At 38.2% G+C, this 21774-nt stretch overlaps 1 pseudogene; it reads right to left on the reverse strand.

The window, feature by feature from the left end:
- The window catches only part of Gm4856, a 29646-nt pseudogene extending 28190 nt beyond the window's left edge, over positions 1–1456 (reverse strand).
- Between the last annotated feature and the right edge of the window lie 20318 nt (positions 1457–21774).

Consider the following 21774-nt stretch of genomic DNA (forward strand, 5'->3'; position numbering starts at 1 on the left):
GTTTATATTATATCTTTGCCATTTTTAATAAAAGGTCTGAATTCCAGCCAGCAACTGAGAACTCAAGAAGATAATAATAGCAGTAGATTTCAAGAAGTGGTTTTGATCACTGTGGTCTTGGGGACATGTCAGTGAACTTTCAGATTACAAATAACTCTATTCTGTTTAGGAGAACACAGTGCAGCTCTCCAGATGATTTTGCAGATGGATATCACATCAGACTATTGGAAATCCAGATGGAAGAGCCAACTATCGTCCACAAATAAATGTAGTAAAGTTTTTTGAGGAAACAAAATGAATGCTACTATGCTATCTGTATGTTATTTATACATATTTCATCTAATTGTAAATATATTAGTTATACTAACTTATAGAGATGTTTTCATCATCATCATCAGAAAATCTGTTCTTATAGTTAATATTGACAATATGTTCTTAAATCAAAATTTATTCCGAAGCCTCAGTAATGTAATACAAAGAATATACAAAGCTTCTGTGAGGAGAAATCTTGAGAAGTAGTTTAAAAAACAAAATCACTGGACCAACAAATAATTAAATACATCAAAAATGTAAACTTAATTGATATAAACGAGTAAGTTTTCAAAGACTAAATTAGCTTATTGCATCGCTGAGAGCATCAAACACATCCAATCTTCTTAATTCCCAAATATTACACATACTAACTTTTTATTCTGATGTTGATATATGGTAACTACATTTAGTATTATAACAAACACTGTATGTCTGCCTGTTTATAGGAAATCAGTTAAGAATTAAAAAAAAATTTAAAAATTAAAAAATCAGCGATTTTAAAAAAAATCAGGATTATCTGGTTTACAAATCACAAAGAATGTCAGGTTATAGTGACACATGCCTTTGATCCTAAAACTCAGGAGACAGAATTCTGAGTTAGAGGACACCCTATTCTATATAGATCAAGTTTCTGGACAGAACTGGGCTACACAGAGAAACCCTGTCTTGAAAAACCAGAACCAAAACAAGGAAACCAAGAAACTCCCAACCCCCCAAAAATAAAAAATCAAACCAAACAAAAACAAAAAACACAACAAAACACCCTGCAACAAACCACCACTACCAGCAATAACTAAAAAATAAATACAAAAAATAACCAAAAAACAAAAACAAAAACCAAACCAAAAACAAACAAACAAACAAACAAAAAAAAAAAAAAAACGACCAAACAACCAACAAAACAAAGAAAAGGAAACCTGAAATTGCTTTCAAACACTTTGGATTAAAAGATGTTTTGAATATACTTATACCATGGTACACTGATTCCCCTTTTAAAATATATTACCATATGTGAAATCACTCGTACAAGAGTATCCGTGAATCTCACTTTCCATGGTTCTTCAATATTCTCTGGAATGGGTGAATAAAGACAATAAGCCAATAAAATACAAGAGAATCCAAAGCACAGAGTCTTGTATCCCATGATAAATCTCCTGCGAACCTATGTGTTGTGATAGTGAACGTCGTCCTATATATGGAACAGTAAGACAAAGGTAGGTAAACTGTGTGAGGTCCAATGATGGTATGAGCAATGGAGTTCTAAGATCAAGTCACTGTTGAAACTGGTTATGCAACTGCAATGCTTTCTGGAACAGAATTTACTACAAAATGTCTGATAAAGTATGCAACATAGGCAAAACCTTATGAGAGCAGTGGGTTCCTAGTTCACCACAGGTCACCAGAAGAGCAGAAGCATTAGGGACCTAATTAGAGCACATAAAAAAAGAACAAGAAATCCCTTTGTTCTATTGCCATTTGCAAAGAGTAGATGCAACAGTATGAAAACAACACAGAAGATTTTATTGAAAGGACCCAGATGTAGCTGTCTCTTGTGAGACTATGCCGGGGCCTAGCAAACACAGAAGTGGATGCTCACAGTCAGCTAATGGATGGATCATAGGGCTCCCAATGGAGGAGCTAGAGAAAGTAGCCAAGGAGCTAAAGGGATCTGCAACCCTATAGGTGGAACAACATTATGAACTAACCAGTACCCCAGAGCTCTTGACTCTAGCTGCATATATATCAAAAGATGGCCTAGTCGGCCATCACTGGAAAGAGAGGCCCATTGGACATGCAAACTGTATATGCCCCAGTACAGGGGAACACCAGGGCCAAAAAGTGGGAGTGGGTGGGCAGGGGAGTGGGGGTGGGTGGATATGGGGGACTTTTGGTATAGCATTGGAAATGTAAATGAGCTAAATACCTAATAAAAAATGGAAAAAAAAAAAAAGAAAACAACACAGAATGTTAGGCAACATTTGATCATCCTTAAGACTAACACACACAGCACAGGTCATTTAGAAAATTTCAATGAAATGAAATAGCTATTCTTTTCCAACTTACCAACCAATCCATCTAATACTTAGATTTGTATGTAGCTTTCCACATATTAAACATAAACCTTGTAGATTCATATAGTTACTTGTGCAATCATGGAAAAAAACTATACTTTGATTAAACACTTGCTGCATCCTGTTATTCCATATCCTCAGATTAGATGAAAAACTTTAAAAATTGAGTAGGACTTGCCATCATCTGTTCCCCTGTGAAATTTTTGGTCTGTTTCTCCTAATCATGTTCTACCAGCTCATCCATAGAACACCTACCTCAGGTGAGGGCTTTCCCACCTTCCTCATTAACCTGTGGGGCAGAAGCCTTTCCTGGCATTCCTCTCATGTTGCAATCATAACACAACCCTGCTTTCATGTCAGTCTGAACACTGGAACTTCTAGGTCAAAAGTCATTCTCCAATTTGGGAAACTAAAAGATTATGGATCATGGGTAGAGGAAGGTTAAGGAGGCTGCAAACCAGTTGAACTGGTCAACTCTGCATGTGTATCCTAGAAGCATCTACTTAAAATATTAGGTTACTTTTGCATACTCTTCCTACCTTCTCTCCTCTGAAGAGAAAAGAACTCTCACATGGAATTAAATTGACCTTATTCTCACTCCCATCCAGTCAGGTTAGCTCTGTTTACCCTCAAATTTCCAAAAACAAAATTATAATCAATAAGAAAGAAAACATTGAAAAGTTTTTCTATGTCAGGCTTCTGACATCACATTTTATTTCCTAATAAGGAAAGCTCAAAGTTTCTAACCTGGAGAGATGGGAAAGGCAAATCGGAACAAATTCAGCTGTATGTTTTGTCGAATTTGCCTGTAACTCTATGTAGAAGAGATCTCTTGTCACAGATGGGTGTTATAATATACAGTCCTAATGAGATGGTGACTAAGCAGATGCTCAGACAGGGACTTTTGCCTGGTCATGGGCTAAAAAAGAAGGGACAAGGTATTAAGACTTTTGAAGATCCTAAACCTCACTCTAACACAAGAGGTTTGGAGTATTTTCAGTAATGGCCACTATCTTGCCTGCATCCCACACCGATAAAATTCAATGGCTTAATTATATTCTGGTGTGGGTGGATCAGTGGTCTTTACCTAAAGAAAAAAATAGAAGCTGCCTCTTCGTTAGTGCAGGAGCAACTAGAGGCAGGACATTTAGTAGAATCTCAGTCCCCTTGGAATACACCAATTTTCATTATCAAGAAAAAATCTGGTAAATGGAGATTGTTACAAGATTTAAGAAAAGTTAATGAGACCATGGTATCTATGGGAACTTTACAACCTGGGCTTCTGTCCCCAGTAGCCATTCCTAAAAGATATTATAAAATTGTGGTAGATCTGAATGATTATTTCTTTACTATTCCTTTGCATCTTAAGGATTGTGAAAGATTTGCTTTTAGTGTTTCTTCTATAAATTTATTTATTTATTTATTTATTTATTTATTTATCATTATACATAAGTACACTGTAGCTGACTTCAGAGGCATCAGAAGTGGGTGTCAGATCTCATTATGGGTGGTTGTGATCCACCATGTGGCTGCTAGGATTTGAACTCAGGACCTTCGGAAGAGCAGTCAGCACTCTTACCTGCTGAGCCATCTCGCCAGCCCCCCCCCCCCTTCTATAAATTTTAAGGAACCTATGAAGAGATATCAATGGACAGTTCTCCCACAGGGCATGGCTAATAGTCCTACCTTATGCCAAAAGTTTGTGGCACAAGCCATTCAGCCTGTGAGACAACAATGGCCTATGATCTACATCATTCATTTCACAGATGATGTTTTGATGGCAGGAAAAGACCCCCCAGGATTTTGCTTTTGTGATATAGAGATTTACAAAAAGCTTTAGCTGGTAAAGGATTACAGATAGCTCCTGAAAAAATACAAACTCAGGATCTTTATAATTATTTGGGCTTTAGACTTACTAATCAAGCTGTTTTTTTTTTCCCCAGAAGATAGTTATTCGCAGAGACAACTTAAGAGCTTTGAATGATTTTCAAAAATTGTTAGGTGATATTAATTGGCTTCGCCCCTATTTAAAGCTTACTATGGGGGAGTTGAAACCTTTATTTGATATTCTTAAAGGGAGTTCTGATCCTACCTCCCCTAGATCTTTAACCTTAGAAGTATTGCTGGCCTTACAACAAATGGAAAAAGCTATTGAAGATCAATTTGTCACTTATATAGATTACTCTTTGCCTTTACATCTCTTAACTTTTAATACAATTCATGTGCCTTCAGGATTGTTGTGGAAAAAGTCTCCTCTAATGTGAATACATTCGAGGATATCTCCTAAGCATAATATCTTGCCATATTATGAAGCAGTAGCTCAGATGATTATCCTTGGAAGGAAGCAGGCACTAACTTATTTTTGCAAAGAGCAAATATTGTTCAGCCTTACAACATAGGTCAAGACACTTGGCTGAAGTAGCACAGTACAGATTGGTTGCTTGCTCAAATAGGATTTAAAGGAACTATAGACAGCCACTACCCTCAAGATAGGTTGATAAAATTTTTGAATGTACATGAGGTGATATTTCCTAATATGACCTCTTTACAACAATTCTGTTCTTGTGTTTACTGATGGCTCCTCAAAAGGGCAAGCTGGATTTCTTATAAATAATCAACAGGTAATCATAAAGACTCCTGGTCTCTCAGCTCAATTAGCAGAATTAACAGCAGTACTGAATGTCTTTCAGTCTGTGAATGATGCTTTTACTATTTTTACTGATAGTTTATATGTTGCACAATCGGTACCCTTATTGGAGACCTGTGGTATGTTTAACTTTATACGCCAGCAGGATCCCTGTTTTCACAATTGCGAAACATCATTCTTGCCCGAAAACATTCATTCTATATTGGACACAAACGATTTCATTCTGGTTTTCCTGGACCTTTAGCTGAAAGCAATGATTGCATCGATAGAGCTCTAATAGGAGACGCCTTAATTTCAGAACCTGTTGTTTTGGCCAAATGTGATCATGAAAAATTTCATCTCTCTAGCTATACCTTAAGGCTCCGACATAAGATCACTAAGGAGCAGGCAAGAATGATTGTAAAACAATGTCCTAAATGTATTACATTATCTCCAGTGCCACATTTAGGAGTTAATCCATGAGGTCTTATAACTAATCATATTTGGCAAATGGATGTAACTCATTATGCAGAATTTGGAAAATTAAAATATATACATTTTGTATTTGTATTGACACTTGTTCAGGATTTCTTTTTGCTTCTCTGCATACTGGAGAAGCCTCCAAAAATGTAATTGATCTTTGCCTACAAGCCTTTAATTCCATGTGATTGCCTAAACTTATTAAGACAGATAACGGGCCATCCCATTCTAGCAAAAATTTTACTTCATTTTGTAAAGAATTTGGCATTAAACATAAAACTGGAATTCCTTATAACCCCATGGGACAAGGAATAGTTGAACGTGCTCATCTCACTTTTTAAAAATTGGCTTTTAAAAATGAAACAAGGGCTGTTATATCCCCCAAGGTCACCAAAGGCACATCTTGCTTTTGCTTCATTCTAAATGTTTTGCAAACTGATGTTAAAGGTCAGTCTGCAGCAGATCGCCACTGGCATCCAGTTACTTCTAGTTCTTATGCCATGGTAAAATGGCGGGACCCCTTAACTAACGAATGGAAGGGTCCAGACCTGGTCGTAACCTGGGGAAGGGGCTCGGTCTGTGTCTTTTCACAAAAAGAAGATGGAGCATGATGGCTGCCTGAAAGATTAGTTCGTCAACTGGACACAGATCCTGAATCTTCCAGTAAGTATGACTCTGACCTTGATTATAGCTAAAAATCCTCTTTAGCCGAAAAGTTAATTTGGAGCACAGCCTCCTCTCCCAGAAAGTTACAGCCTTTCTGTGATTCTCAAAGTCACCACCCCAACACTAGGACCTCTGAGTCTAATCCTGATCATTGCTTATTTGCAATTGAATGGAGTACCCGAACTTCCCCCAAAGAAGCTTTTGTACTGTTGCTTTTCACTGTCTTGACTTTGTTTTTCAAGCAGGTCAGTCAACTCCCTTCAGCCTGACTGCAGCAGGTGTGCAGCCTCACCTCCAACAGTGCAGGTGGCAGTTATTAATCTTCATCAAGAAGCATTCTAAGTACATATTGTGGCTTTGGTCTGAATTGGAAATAAGGTGTGCTAATGAAGGCCGGACAGTCAATGACAGGCACCCATATCTCAGAACCATACTAATCTAACACAGAGGTACATGCCAAAAGGCTGTAGCTGTTGATAACACACACACCACAGAGCCATATTTTGTGTGAAATATAACACAAACAATCTGCATGTAGCTTCCAAGACAGAATTGGATGGTTCAGGAAGATCTAAGATTTCCTAAGACAGGCACGCCTACCAGCCACCATAACTCCCAGGCAGGACTATAGAGCATAAATAAATTTTATGCCTCAGTCCAGTTTTTTTAGTATTAATAACAGGGAGGAAATTGTAACCTCCCCACATCCTGAAGCAGGCTGAGCCAGACCTTGACCTTGCTGCCACTAAGGAGATTACCTAAGGTGGAGCCTTCCTCCCTAGATCACTCTATTGTTCAGCCAATGCAGCTGTTCCTCTTTAAGATACTGCTACCTGCTGGGAGGCTGCTGAGCTATTCCAGAGACTATACCCTATCCTGCACATCTTTACCTGCAGCTGGTTCCAGGCTCCAAGGATGAATTGGCTGGAATGGGCCTCCCCCCTCCCCCTTTATAAGCACATTTGCCATTAAACATATGAGCTTTAATCAGGAACCTTGACTTAACTCCATTTTTCTCTCAAATGCCTAAATCCCCTCTCTTTCAGCTCTGGCCTGCCACTCAGGTATACCCTGTCCATGTGAGCCGCTGGCCAGCTCACAACACTTTCCTAGAAGCATAAACATGAAAGCACGAGGACATGCCAATACTTATGTTAATAGTATCAGAGAAAAATATAAATGTCAAAGGCAGCACAGCCTGAGAGATGTTTTCCTGCCTTGATCTCCTGTGTATCCAGGTGACTCTCCTGAACACAAGAGAGAACTGGTTGGGGAGAGGGCATTGTTCTGGGTGAGGGGCCTTGTTGTGCTGGAAGAGACTGAATGTGAGCTGGTGCAAACTGAGAGAGGACACCAAACCAAACTGCAGTATCTCAGTGTACTGCAAGCAGTATAAACACAGAGGAATCCCCCCAAAATTCACAACTGCTGACAAAACAAAGTAAAAATCATGGAGTAAATAGAATTCTAAGGTGACCTTCAAGGTTCCCAGTCACTGGGAGATCCACATTATCTGACATAGTCAATTAAATAATAAGCTTAGTACTCTGAGGAGAAATTATGTAAGTGAAATGAAATTTTCAGACAAGGGGCCTTCAGATCAGGTGACTAGATTAGATACCCTAACCAATCACGTGGTCCCTTAAATCAAGGATTTACATTTTCTGCACAAAAGACAAGTCTGAGAGGGGAAAAATGGAGGCCATGTGAGCTATCTCAATTGCCTCTTAAAGTAAAAGGGTTCACATGGCAACCTTTAAAAAAGAGATGGCTTCCCAGAAAGTAACTGAAAAAAAAATAAAAGCTGAAAAACAAATTGAGGCCAGTTATGGTTGGGCACAGCTGAATTCCCAGCAAGAGGGATTTCACTTGGAAAAAGAATTATGAGTTCAAAGTGAATCTTGGCAGCATAGCGCCAGTGCTTCAGGTCAGCTTTACTATGAAGTAATCCTTTTTCTCAAAATATAAAAGAGACTGGTAGGGAGTTAGAGACATAGAGAGATAGGAGAAGAAGAGCAGAAGGGAAAAGAGGGAGGAATGAGAGAAGAGGGAAAGAAAGAGAGAAGGAGGAGAAGGGGAGGGGAAGATTAAGAAGTAGACAATGTAGGAGAGGGAGAGAGAGAAGGAAAGGGAAAAGGGGAGAGGGAGGGGAAGTGGAAAGGAGGGAGGGGGACATGGAGGGGTAGGGGTACAGGTATGGTTAGAAGGAGGGGAAGAGGGAGAGAGGGAGAGGAGAGGTAGGGGATGAGAGAGGGAATGTTCTTAGACAGAATGATTCTTTAGTTTTACAGCCATAGAAAATTACAGAGGTTCAGTATAGATATCTAAAGATCTGCATCTTGTAGCATACTTTTGCTAGTTGGTTTTTATTTTCCACCAGTCGCTTGGTTCACATGCAACAGGCAAAACCAGAATGATTTTATGTGGGAACTGAGCACCCAAGCCAAAGCTACAGGGGTCTGAATTTTCAGTGGGGGTTGTGAGAGGATATTCTAATTGCTGATATAAATGTTGATCACTGTGAGAAATTTTAGTGCTGTTTCCTTTGCTATCCATTTGATGAAAAAAGAAATTGAACTGGGCATTAGAATATCAGAAGGCTGACATTGTCTTATAAATACCAAGCAAAATGGGTAGGGTGGGGTCAGATCTTCCATCTCTACCACTGACATATGGTGCTTCTTCTAATGCCTATTTCTGGAATGTTTGTCAAATTCAGGATGATGAGGTCACATGGGTTATTTTCATGACTTCTAGTCTGATGCATTGAGTCCTTTGATCTACACATCTATTTTTAAGTCTGTGTCATGCTTATTTCCTTCCTATGGCTCAGCACTATAAGAAATCTAGTACGAGGTTTTGTGGGAATTTGTCAATCAGCATTCTTTTCCCTAGAACTCTTTTGTTGTGCAGGATCTTTTGTAATTCCTGATGCATTTAAGATTGGTTTGCAGTGACACTGCGGTTTTAAATGATGGCCTTGAATCTACAGTAGGCTTTGTATAATGGATATTTACTCAATAGTAAATAGTGATATCTGTAGTTATGTTTGGTTTTTCATTTTCTAGTATCCTGCTCAGTTGTTTTAAGTTTTTAACCTGTTGCCACACTGTTAAATGAATACTAAGGTATTATTTTCTCAAATTATTGATGATGAGATTATTTTAGTGATTTATTTCCAAAGGGATTGCCAGCTGTATAGAGAAAGACTACGGATTATTATATTTTAATTTTGTCTCCATCCACTTTACTTTCCATGTCTTAGTGTTTTCTGGTAGACTATTATTAGGGGCACTTATATTTTGAAACATGTGCAAAAAAGGAGGCTGAGACTTCTCCTTAGTCTTCACATCTCTTATTTGTTCATCTTGTCTTATTGCTCTAGTGAATATTTTAGCATTAAATAAGAATAAGAAAATTGTGCATTTTTACCCAAATGTTTCTTTATATATCCTTTATTATGTTGAGATATATTTCTTCCCATTTAGAGAATTTTATCATGAAGATTGCTGTGTTTTGTGAAAATACGGTTTTTGCACCTATTAAGAAAACCATATAACTCCTTTGAGTTCATTTATATCATTTACAACATGTATTGGCTTATACATATTGAACCATCCCTGAACATCTGCAATCAAATCTACTTATGGAGAGTGAAACTTCTTCATGTGTTTTTGAATTGGCTAACATGTATCTTTTAAATATTTAATCCCAGATATTTGTTTGTCCATATAATTGGTCACAAAACAGGCCTCAACAGATACAAAAATATTGAAATTGTCCCATGCATACTATCAGATCTCCATGGACAAAGGGTGATCTTCAATAACAACATAAATAATAGAAAGCCAACATTCACATGGAAGCTGAACAACACTCTTCTCAATGATACCTTGGTCAAGAAAGAAATAAAGAAAGAAATTAAGGACTTTATAGAGTTTAATGAAAATGGACCCAAAACATGCCCAAACTTATGGGACACAATGAAGGCATTTCTAAGAGGAAAACTCATAGCTCTGAGTGCCTCCAAAAAGAAACTAAAGAGAGCACACATTAGCAGCTTGACAACACACCTAAAAGCTCTAGAACAAAAGGAAGCAAATTCACCCAAGAGGAGTAGACAGCAGGAAATAATCAAACTCAGGGGCAAAATCAAACAAGTGGAAACAAGAAGAACCATTCAAGAAATCAACAAAGGAGCTGGTTCTTTGAGAAAATCAACAAGATAGATAAACTCTTAGCTAGACTCACTAGAGGGCACAGGGAGAGCATCCTAATTAACAAAATCAGAAATGAAAAGAGAGACATAAAAACAGATCCTGAAGAAATCCAAAACAACATCAGATCCTTCTACAAAACGCTATACTCAACAAAACTGGAAAACCTGGATGAAATGGACAAATTTCTAGACAGATACCAGGGACTAAAGTTAAATCAGGATCAGTTTAATGATCTAAACAGTCCTATATCCCCTAAAGAAATAGAAGCAGTAATTAATAGCCTCCAACCAAAAAAGTTCAGGACCAGATGGGTTCAGTGCAGAGTTCTATCAGACCTTCAAAGAAGATCTAATTCCAGTTCTGCACAAACTATTCCACAAAATAGAAGCAGAGGGTACTCTAACAAATTCATTCTATGAAGGCACAATTACTCTGACATCTAAACAACAGAGAGACCCAACAATGATAGAGAACTTCAGACCAATTTCCCTTATGAATATTGATGCAAAAATACTCAATGATATTTTCCCTAACAGAATCCAAGAAAACATCAAAACAATCTTCCATCCTGACCAAATAGGTTTCATTCCAGGGATGCAGGGATGGTTTAATATACGGAAATCCATCAACGTAATCCAGTATATAAACAAACTCAAAGACAAAAACCACATGATTATCTCGTTAGATTTGGAGAAAGCATTTTACAAAATCCAACACCCATTCATGATAAAAGTCTTGGAAAGATCAGGAATTCAAGGCCCATATCTAAACATGAAAAAAGCAATCTACAGCAAACCAGTAACCAACATCAAAGTAAATGGTGAGAAACATTTCCACTAAAATCAGGGACTAGACAAGGCTACCCACTTTCTCTCTACCTATTCAACATTGTACTTGAAGTCCTAGCCAGCACAATTCGACAACAAAAGGAATTCAAGAGGATACAAATTTGAAAGGCAGAAGTCAAAATATCACTTTTTACAGATGATATGATAGTATATATAAGTGACCCTAAAAATTCCATCAGAGAACTCCTAAACCTGATAAACAGCATCAGTGAAGTAGCTGGATATGAAATTAACTCAAAAACTCAATGGCCTTTCTCTACACAAAGGATAAACAGGCTGAGAAAGAAATTAGGGAAACAACACCCTTAACAATAGTCACAAGTAATATAAAATACATTGGCGTGACTCTAATTAAGGAAGTGAAAGATCTGTATGATAAGAACTTCAAGTCTCTGAAGAAAGAAATTAAAGAAAATCTCAGAAGATGGAAAGATCTCCCATGCTCATGGATTGGCAGGATCAATATAGTAAATATGGCTATCTTGCCAAAAGCAATCTACAGATTCAATGCAATGCCCATCAAAATTGCAACTCAATTCTTCACTGAATTAGAAAGGGTAATCTGTAAATCCATCTGCAATAACAAAAAACCTAGGATAGCAAAAACTCTTCTCAAGGATAAAAGAACCTCTGGTCAAATCACCAAGCCTGACCTAAAGTTGTACTACACAGCATTTGTGATAAAAACTGCATGGTACTGGTATAGCAACAGACAAGTAGACCAATGGAATAGAATTGTAGATCCAGAATTTAACCCACACACCTATGGTCACTTGATCTTTGACAAGGGAGCTAAGACCATCCAGTGGAAAAAAGACAGCATTTTCAACAAATGATGCTGGCACAACTGGCGGTCATCATGTAAAAGAATGAGAATTGATCCATTCCTATCTCCTTGTACTAAGGACAAATCTAAGTGGATTAAGGAACTCCACATAAAACCAGAGACAGTGAAAGTTATAGAGGAGAAAGTGGGGAAAAGCCTTGAAGATATGGGCACAGGGGAAAAATTCCTGAATTGAACAACAATGGATTCTGCTGTAACATCGAGAATAGTCAAATGGGACCTCATAAAATTGCAAAGCTTCTGCAAGGCAAAAGACACTGTCAATAAGACAAAAAGGCCATGAACAGATTGGGAAAGACTCTTTACCTATCCCAAATCATATAGGGGACAAATATCCAATATATATAAAGAACTCAAGAAGGTGGACTCCCAAAATTCAAATAACCCCGTTAAAAATGGGGCTCAGAACTAAACAAAGAATTCTCACCTGAGGAATACTCAATGGATGAGAAGCACCTGAAAAATGTTTAGCATCCTTAATCATCAGGGAAATGCAGATCAAAACAACCCTGAGATTCAACTTCATACCAGTCAGAATTGCTAAGATTAAAAATTCAGGCAACAGCAGATGTTGGCAAGGATGTGGAGAAAGAGGAACACTCCTCCATTGTTGGTGGGATTTCATGCTTATACAACCACTCTGGAAATCAGTCTGGCTATTCCTCAGAAAATTGGACATAGTAGTACCGGAGGATCCCGCAATACCTCTCCTGGGCTTATATCCAGATGATGTTCCAACTGGAAAGAAGGACACATGCTCCACTATGTTCATAGCAGCCTTATTTATAATAGCCAGAAGCTGGAAAGAGCCCAGATGCCCCTCAATAGAGGAATGGATACAGAAAATGTGGTGCATTTACTCAATGGAGTACTACTTAGCTATTAAAAAGAATGAATTTATGAAATTCCTAGGCAAATGGATGGACCTGTAAGGCATCATCCTGAGTGAGTGTACTGGCTAGTTTTGTGTCAACTTGACACAGCTGGGGTTATCACAGAGAAAGGAGCTTCAGTTGAGGAAATGCCTCCATGAGATCCAACTGTAAGGCTTTTTCTCAATTAGTGATTAAGGGGGAAAGGCTCCTTGTGGGTGGGGCCATCTCTGGGCTGGTAGTCTTGGGTTCTATAAGAGAGCAGGCTGAGCAAGCCAGGGGAGGCAAGCCAGGGGAGGCAAGCCAGTAAAGAACATCCCTCCATGGCCTCTGCATCAGCTCCTGCTTCCTGACCTGCTTGAGTTCCAGTCCTGACTTCCTTGGTGATGAACAGCAGTATGGAAGTATAAGCCGAATAAACCCTTTCCTCCCCAACTTGCTTCTTGGTCATGATGTTTGTGCAGGAATAGAGACCCTGACTAAGACAGTGAGGTAACACAATCACAAAAGAACTCACACAATATGTACTCACTGATAAGTGGATATTAGCCCAGAAACTTAGAATACACAAGATACCAGATACAATTTGCAAAACACATGAAACTCAAGAAGAATGAAGACCAAAGTGTGGACACTTTGCCCTTTCTTAGAACTGTGAACAATACACCCATGGAAGGAGTTACAGAGACAAAGTTTGGAGCTGAGACGAATGGATGGACCATCTAGAGACTGGTATACCCAGGGATCCATCTCCTAATCAGCCTCCAGTTGCTGACACCATTGCATACACTAGCAAGATTTTGCTGAACTGAACCTGATATAGCTGCTGTTTCTTGTGAGGCTATGCCAGGCACTAGCAAATACTGAAGTGGATGCTTACAGTCAGCTATTGGATTGACCACAGGGCCCCCAATGGAGGAGCTAGAGAAAGTACCCAAGGAGCTAAAGGCATCTGCAGTGTTATAGGTGGAACAAAAATATGAAGTAACCATTACCCCCTGGAGCTCATGTCTCTAGCTGCATATGTATCAGAAGATGGCCTAGTCAGCCATCATTGGAAAGAGACACCCATTTGTCATGCAAACTTTATATGCCTCAGTACAGGGGAATGCCAGGGCCAAGAAGTGGGAGTGGGTGTGTAGGGGAATGGGGCGGGGAGGGTATGGGGGACATTTGGGATAGCATTGGAAATGTAAATGAAGAAAATACCTAATTAAAAAGAAGAAGAAAAGGCAGGCAATAAAAAAATCCTAATATGAATGGACTCAATTCTCCAATAAAAAGACATAGACTAACAGACTGTTTACCTTAACAGGACCGAAACTTTTTGCTGAAAATAGGAAACCCATGTCAGGGATAAAGACAGACACTACCATAGAGTAAAAGCCTGGAAAACATTTTTTCAAACAAGTTGTCCTAAGAAACAAGCTGTAGTCGCCATTCTAATATCGAATATAATCAAATTTCACCCAAGAGGAGTAGACAACAGGAAATAATCAAACTCAGGGCTGATATCAATCCAGTGGAAACAAAAAGAATTATTCAATGTATCAAACAAACCAGGAACTGGTTCTTTGAGAAAATCAGCAAGATAGATAAACTCTCAGCCAGAATAACTAGAGGGCATAGGGATAGTATCCTAATTAACAAAATCAGAAATCAAAAGGAAGACATAACAAATTCAAAACACCTTCAGATCCTACTAAAAAAGGCTATACTCAACAAAACTGGGAGAACTGGATGAAATGGACAAATTTCTAGACAGATACCAGGGACCAAAGTCAAATCAGGATCAGATTAATGACCTAAACAGTCCTATATCTCCTAAAGAAATAGAAGCAGTAGTTGATAGTCTCCAACCAAAAAAGCCCAGGACCAGATGGGTTCAGTGCAGAGTTCTATCAGACCTTCAAAGAAGATCTAATTCCAGTTCTGCACAAACTATTTCACAAAATAGAAACAGAAGGTATTCTACCCAATTCATTCTATGAAGGCACAATTACTCTGATATCTAAACCACAGAAAGACTCAACAAAGATAGAGAACTTCAGACCAATTTCCCTTGTGAATATCGATGCAAAAATACTCAATAATATTCTCCCTAACAGAATCCAAGAAAACATCAAAACAATCATCCATCCTGACCAAATAGGGTTCATTCCAGGGATGCAGGGATGGTTTAATATACAGAAATCCATCAAGGTAATCCACTATATAAACAAACTCAAAGACAAAAACCACATGATCATCTCGTTAGAGGCAGAGTAAGCATTTGAAAAAATCCAACACCCATTCATGATAAAAGTCTTGGAAAGATCAGGAATTCAAGGCCCATACGTAAATATGATAAAAGCAATATACAGCAAACCAGTAGACAACCTCAAGCTAAATGGAGAGAAGCTGGAACAAATCCCACTAAAATCAGGAACTACACAAGGATGCCCACTTTCTCTCTACCTATCAATATAGTACTAAAAATCCTTGACAGAGCAATTAGACAACAAAAGGAGGTCAAGGGGATACAAATTGTAAAGGAAGTATTCAGAATAACACTATTTGTGGATGATATGATAGTATATATAAGTGACCCTAAAAATTCCACCAGAGAACTCCTAAACTTGATAAACAGTGGAGTAGCTGGATATAAAATTAACTCAACAAGTCAATGGCCTTTCTCTACACAAAGGATAAACAGGCTGAGAAAGAAATTAGTGAAACAACACCCTTAACAATAGTCATAAATAATATAAAATACATTGGTGTGACTCTAACTAAGGAAGTGAAAGATCTTTATGATAAGAACTTCAAGTGTCTGAAGAAAGAAATATCAAAGAAGATCTCAGAAGATGAAAAGATCTCCCAAGCTGTTGGATTGGCAGGAATAATGTAGTAAAAATGACTATCTTGCCGAAAGCAATCTACAGATCCAATGCAATGCCCATCAAAATCCCAACTCAATTCTTCAATGAATTAGAAAAGGAAATTTGCAGATTCACCTGGAATAACAAAAACCTAGGATAGCAAAAACTCTTCTCAACAATAAAAGAATCTCTGGTGGAATTGCCATGCCTCAACTAAAGCTGTACTACCGAGCAATTGTGATTAAATCTGCTTGGTACTGGTACAGCGACAGACAAGTAGACCAAGGGAATAGAATTGAAGACCTAGAAATGAACCCACACACCTATGGTCACTTGATCTTTGACAAGGGAGTTAAAAACATCCAGTGGAAAAAAGACAACATTTTCAACAAATGGTGCTGGTACAACTGGCGGTCATCACTTAGAAGAATGAGAATTGATCCATTCTTATCTCCTTGTCCTAAGGACAAGTCTAAGTGGATCATGGAACTCCACATAAAACCAGAGACACTGAAACTTATAGAGGACAAAGTGGGTAAAGCCTCGAAGATATGGGCACAGAGGAAAAATTCCTGAACAGAACAGTAATGGCTTGTGCTGTAAGATCAAGAATCTATAAATGGGACCTCATAAAATTGCAAAGCTTGTGTAAGAAAAAAGACACTGTCAATAAGACTTAAAGCTATGAGAGGATTGGGAAAGGATATATACCAATCCTAAATCTGATAGGGGACTAATATCCAATATATATGTAAAGAACTCAAGAAGATGGACTCCAGAAAATCAAATAACCCCATTAAAAATGGGTAGAGATCTAAATAAAGAATTCTCAACTGAGAAATACCGAATGGCTGAGAAGCACCTGAAAAAAAATGTTCAACATCCTTAATCATCAGGGAAATGCAAATCAAAACAACCCTGAGATTCCACCTCACACCAGTCAGAATGACTAAGATAAAAAATTCAGGTGACAGCAGATGATGGCAAGGATGTGGAGAAAGAGAAGCACTCCTCCATTCCTGGTGTTATTGCAAGCTGGTACAATCACCTTGAAAATCAGTTTGGTGGTTCCTCAGAAAATTGGTCACAGTACTACTGGAAGATCCAGCAATACTTCTCCTAGACCCCAACCAAAAAAATTCTCCTGACACATAATAATCAAAACACAAATCTACAGACCAAAGAAAGAATATTAAAAGTGTCATGGAAAAAAAGGCTGGATAACAGAAAAAGGCAAACCTATCAGAAATACACTCACTTCTCAACAGACACTCTAAAAGCTAGATGGGACTGGAGAGATAACTTCCAACCTGGTAAAGAAACATACATGCCAACCTAGACTATTTTACCTAGCAAAACTCTCAATCACTATAGATGGAGAAAACAAGTTATTTCAAGACCAATCAATGTTTATACAATACCTATCCACAAATCCAGCCCTTAGAAAATAGTGTAAGGAAAATTCCAACCCAAATAGAATAACTACATCTAAGAAAACACACATACCAGCAAAATCAAGGGAAGTATACAAACACACACACACACACACACACACACACACACACACACACACACACACACGTACACACACACACACACGTACACACACACTATCAACATTAAAATAACATGAATTAACAATAACTAGTCATTAATATCTCTCTACATCAATGGATTCAATTCCCATATAAAGACACAGGCTAACAGAATGGATGCGTAAACAGGATCCATCATTCAACTGCATATAAGAAACACACCTCAGCAATAATGATATACATTATCTCAGAGTAAAGGACTGGAAAAAAGTTTTTCAAGCAAACAGACCCAAGAAGTGAGCTTGAGTAGCCATTCTAATATCTAATAAAATAGACTTTCAACCAAAATTAATCAAAAGAGACAGGAAAGGATGCTTCATTCTTAAAGGAAAAAACTACCAAAAAAAGAATCTCAATTCTGAACATCTGTGCTCCAAACTTAAGGGCACCCACATTAGTAAAAGAAACATTGATAAAGCTTAAATCCCACCAAAAAATGCATTAATAGTGGGAGACTTCAACACCTCATTCTTCCCAATTTATTGGTCAGCCAGTCAAAAGTTAAACAGAAGCTCATTGGCTAAACACTCAGGGCCCATCTAGATATCTCGTTAGTATGGAAAATTCCAGGTTTTTATGCTATCTGACTGTCCTCAAGTAGAGGCAAGTGTGGGGGCTTAGAATCCCCTGACAAGGTCAGAGAATGAGAAAATCTGTTAACAAGTGTCTTTTGTTTTCCTTTCTCAGAGGACTTCAGGTCACAGTGAACTTCAACATTAATTGGCAGAGTTGTCCCAAAAAATTAATGAGAGTAACAGACATTATGAATCAAAGGGACCTAAAAACAGCTATAGAGTGTTTCAATGAAACATAAAAGAATATACTTTCTTCTCAGCACCTCATGGATCCTTCTCCAAAACTAACCATATAGTTGGATAAGCAGCAAGCCTCAACAAATGCAAGAAAACTGAAACAACACCTTGTATCTTAACAGACCACTGTGCACCCATTTCTGTGTTTGCTAGGCCCCGGCATAGTCTCACAAGAGACAGCTATATCTGGGTCCTTTCAGCAAAATCTTGCTAGTGTATGCAATGGTGTCAGCATTTGGAAGCTGATTATGGGGTGAATCCCTGGATATGGCAAACACTAGATGGTCCATTCTTTCGTCACAGCTCCATATTTTATCTCTGTAACTCCTTCCATGGGTGTTTTGTTCCCAATTCTAAGAAGGGGCAAAGTGAACACTTTGGTCTTCATTCTTCTTGAGTTTCATGCGTTTACCAAATTGTATCTTATATCTTGGGTATCCTAAGTTTCTGGGCTAATATCCACTTATCAGTGAGTACATGTTGTGTGAGTTCCTTTATGATTGGGTTACCTCACTCAGGATGATGCCCTCCAGGTCCATCAATTTGCCTAGGAATTTCATAAATTCATTATTTTTAATAGCTGAATAGTACTCCATTGTGTAAATGTACCACATTTTCTGTATCCATTCCTCTGTTGAGGGGCATCTGGGTTCTTTCCAGCTTCTGGCTATTATAAATAAGGCTGCTATGAACATAGTGGAGCATGTGTCCTTCTTGCCAGTTGGGGCATCTTCTAGATATATGCCCAGAAGAGGTATTGCTGGATCTTCCGGTAGTACTATGTCCAATTTTCTGAGGAACCACCAGACTGATTTCCAGAGTGGTTGTACAAGCTTGCAATCCCACCAACAATGGAGGAGTGTTCCTCTTTCTCCACATCCTTGCCAGCGTCTGCTGTCACCTGAATTTTTCATCTTAGCCATTCTGACTGGTGTGAGGTGGAATCTCAGGGTTGTTTTGATTTGCATTTCCCTGATGATTAAGGATGTTGAGCATTTTTCAGGTGCTTCTCTGCCATTCGGTATTCCTCAGGTGAGAATTCTTTGTTCAGTTCTGAGCCCCATTTTTTAGTGGGGTTATTTGATTATATGGAGTCCACCTTCTTGAGTTCTATATATATATTGGATATTAGTCCCCTATCTGATTTGGGATAGGTAAAGATCCTTTCCCAATCTGTTGGTGGTCTTTTTGTCTTATTGACAGTGTCTTTTGCCTTGCAGAAGCTCTGCAATTTCATGAGGTCCCATTTATTGACTCTCAATCTTACAGCACAAGCCATTGCTGTTCTATTCAGGAATTTTTCCCCTCTACTCATATCTTTGAGGCTTTCCCCCACTTTCTCCTCTATAACTTTCACTGTCTCTGGTTTTATGTGGAGTTCCTTAATCCACTTCGATTTGACCTTAGTACAAGGAGATAGGAATGGATCAATTCTCATTCTTCTACATGATGACTGCCATTGTGCCAGCACCATTTGTTGAAAATGCTGTCTTTTTTCCACTGGATGGTTTTAGCTCCCTTGTCAAAGGTCAAGTGACAATAGGTGTGTGGGTTAAATTCTGGGTCTACAATTCTATTCCATTGGTCTACTTGTCTGTTGCTATACCAGTACCATGCAGTTTTTATCACATTTGCTCTGTAGTACAGCTTTAGGTCAACCATGGTGATTCTACCAGAGGTTCTTTTATCCTTGAGAAGAGTGTTTGTTATCCTAGGTTTTTTGTTATTCCAGATGAATTTGGAGATTGCCCTTTCTAATTCTTTGAAGAATTGAGTTGGAATTTTGATAGGGATTGCATTGAGTCTGCAGATTGCTTTTGGCAAGAGAGCCATTTTTACTATATTGATCCTGCCAATCCATGAGCATGGGAGATCTTTCCATCTTCTGAGATCTTTCATTTCTTTCTTCAGAGACTTGAAGTTCTTATCATACAGATCCTTCACTTCCTTAATTAGAGTCACGCCAATGTATTTTATATTACTTGTGACTATTGTTAAGGGTGTTGTTTCCCTAATTTCTTTCTCAGCCTGTTTATCCTTTGTGTAGAGAAAGGCCATTGAGTTTTTGAGTTAATTTTATATCCAGCTACTTCACCGAAGCTGTTTATCAAGTTTAGGTGTTCTCTGGTCGAATTTTTTAGGGTCACTTATATCTACTATCATATCATCTGCAAAAAGTGATATTTCGACTTCTTCCTTTCCAATTTGTATCCTCTTGATCTCCTTTTGTTGTTGAATTGTGCTGGCTAGGAGTTCAAGTACAATGTTGAATAGGTAGGGAGAAAGTGGGCAGCCTTGTCTAGTCCCTGATTTTAGTGGGAATGCTTCCAGCTTCTCACCATTTACTTTGATGTTGGCTACTGGTTTGCTGTAGATGGCTTTTATTATGGGCCTTGAATTCCTGATCTTTCCAAGACTTTTATCTTGAATGGGTGTTGGATTTTGTCAAATGCTTTCTCCGCATCTAACTAGATGATCATGTGGTTTTTGTCTTTGAGTTTGTTTATATAGTGGATTACGTTGATGGATTTCCATATATTAAATCATCCTTGCATCCCTGGAATGAAACCTACTTGGTTGGGATCATGATTGTTTTGATGTATTCTTGGGTTCGGTTAGCAAGAATTTTATTGAGGATGTTAGCATCGATATTCACAAGGGAAATTGGTCTGAAGTTCTCTATCTTTGTTGAGTCTTTCTGTGGATTAGGTATCAGAGTAATTATAGAATGAATTGGGTTGAGTACCTTCTGCTTCTATTTTGTGGAATAGTTTATGCAGAACTGGAATTAGATCTTCTTTGAAGGTCTGATAGAACTCTGCACTAAACCCATCTGGTCCTGGGCTCTTTTTGGTTGGGAGATTGTTAATGACTGCTTCTAATTCTTTAGGGGATATGGAACTGTTTAGATCCTTTACTTGATCCTGATTTAACCTTGGTACCTGGTATCTGTCTAGAAATTTGTCCATTTCATCCATGTTTTCCAGTTTTGTTGAAGGATCTGATGTTGTTTTGGATTTCTTCAGGATCTGTTGTTATGTCTCCCTTTTCATTTCTGATTTTGTTAATTAGGATGCTCTCCCTGTGCCCTCTAGTGAGTCTGGCTAAGAGTTTATCTATCTTGTTGATTTTCTCAAAGAACCAGCTCCTCGTTTGTTGATTCTTTGAATAGTTTTTTTGTTTCTACTTGGTTGATTTTGCCCCTGATTTTAATTATTTCCTGCCATCTACTCCTCTTGGGTGAATTTGCTTCCCTTTGTTCTAGAGCTTTTAGGTGTGTTTTCAAGCTGCTAGTGTGTACTCTCTTTAGTTTCTTTTTGGAGGCACTCGGAGCTATGATTTTTCCTCTTATTTGATATTTGATTTTATTTGATATTAGATTTGATTTTATTTGATATTAGAATGGCTATTCCAGCTTGTTTCTTCAGAATGCATTCATTCTGTCCCATAAGTTTGGGTATTTTTGGGGTTCATTTTCATTAAACTCTAAAAAGTTGTTAATTTCTTTCTTTATTCCTTCCTTGACCAAGGTATCATTGAGAAGAGTGTTGTTCAGCTTCCAC

Source organism: Mus musculus, chromosome 3 (genome assembly GCF_000001635.26).
Source record: "Mus musculus strain C57BL/6J chromosome 3, GRCm38.p6 C57BL/6J".
Taxonomy (NCBI): Eukaryota; Metazoa; Chordata; class Mammalia; order Rodentia; family Muridae; genus Mus; species Mus musculus.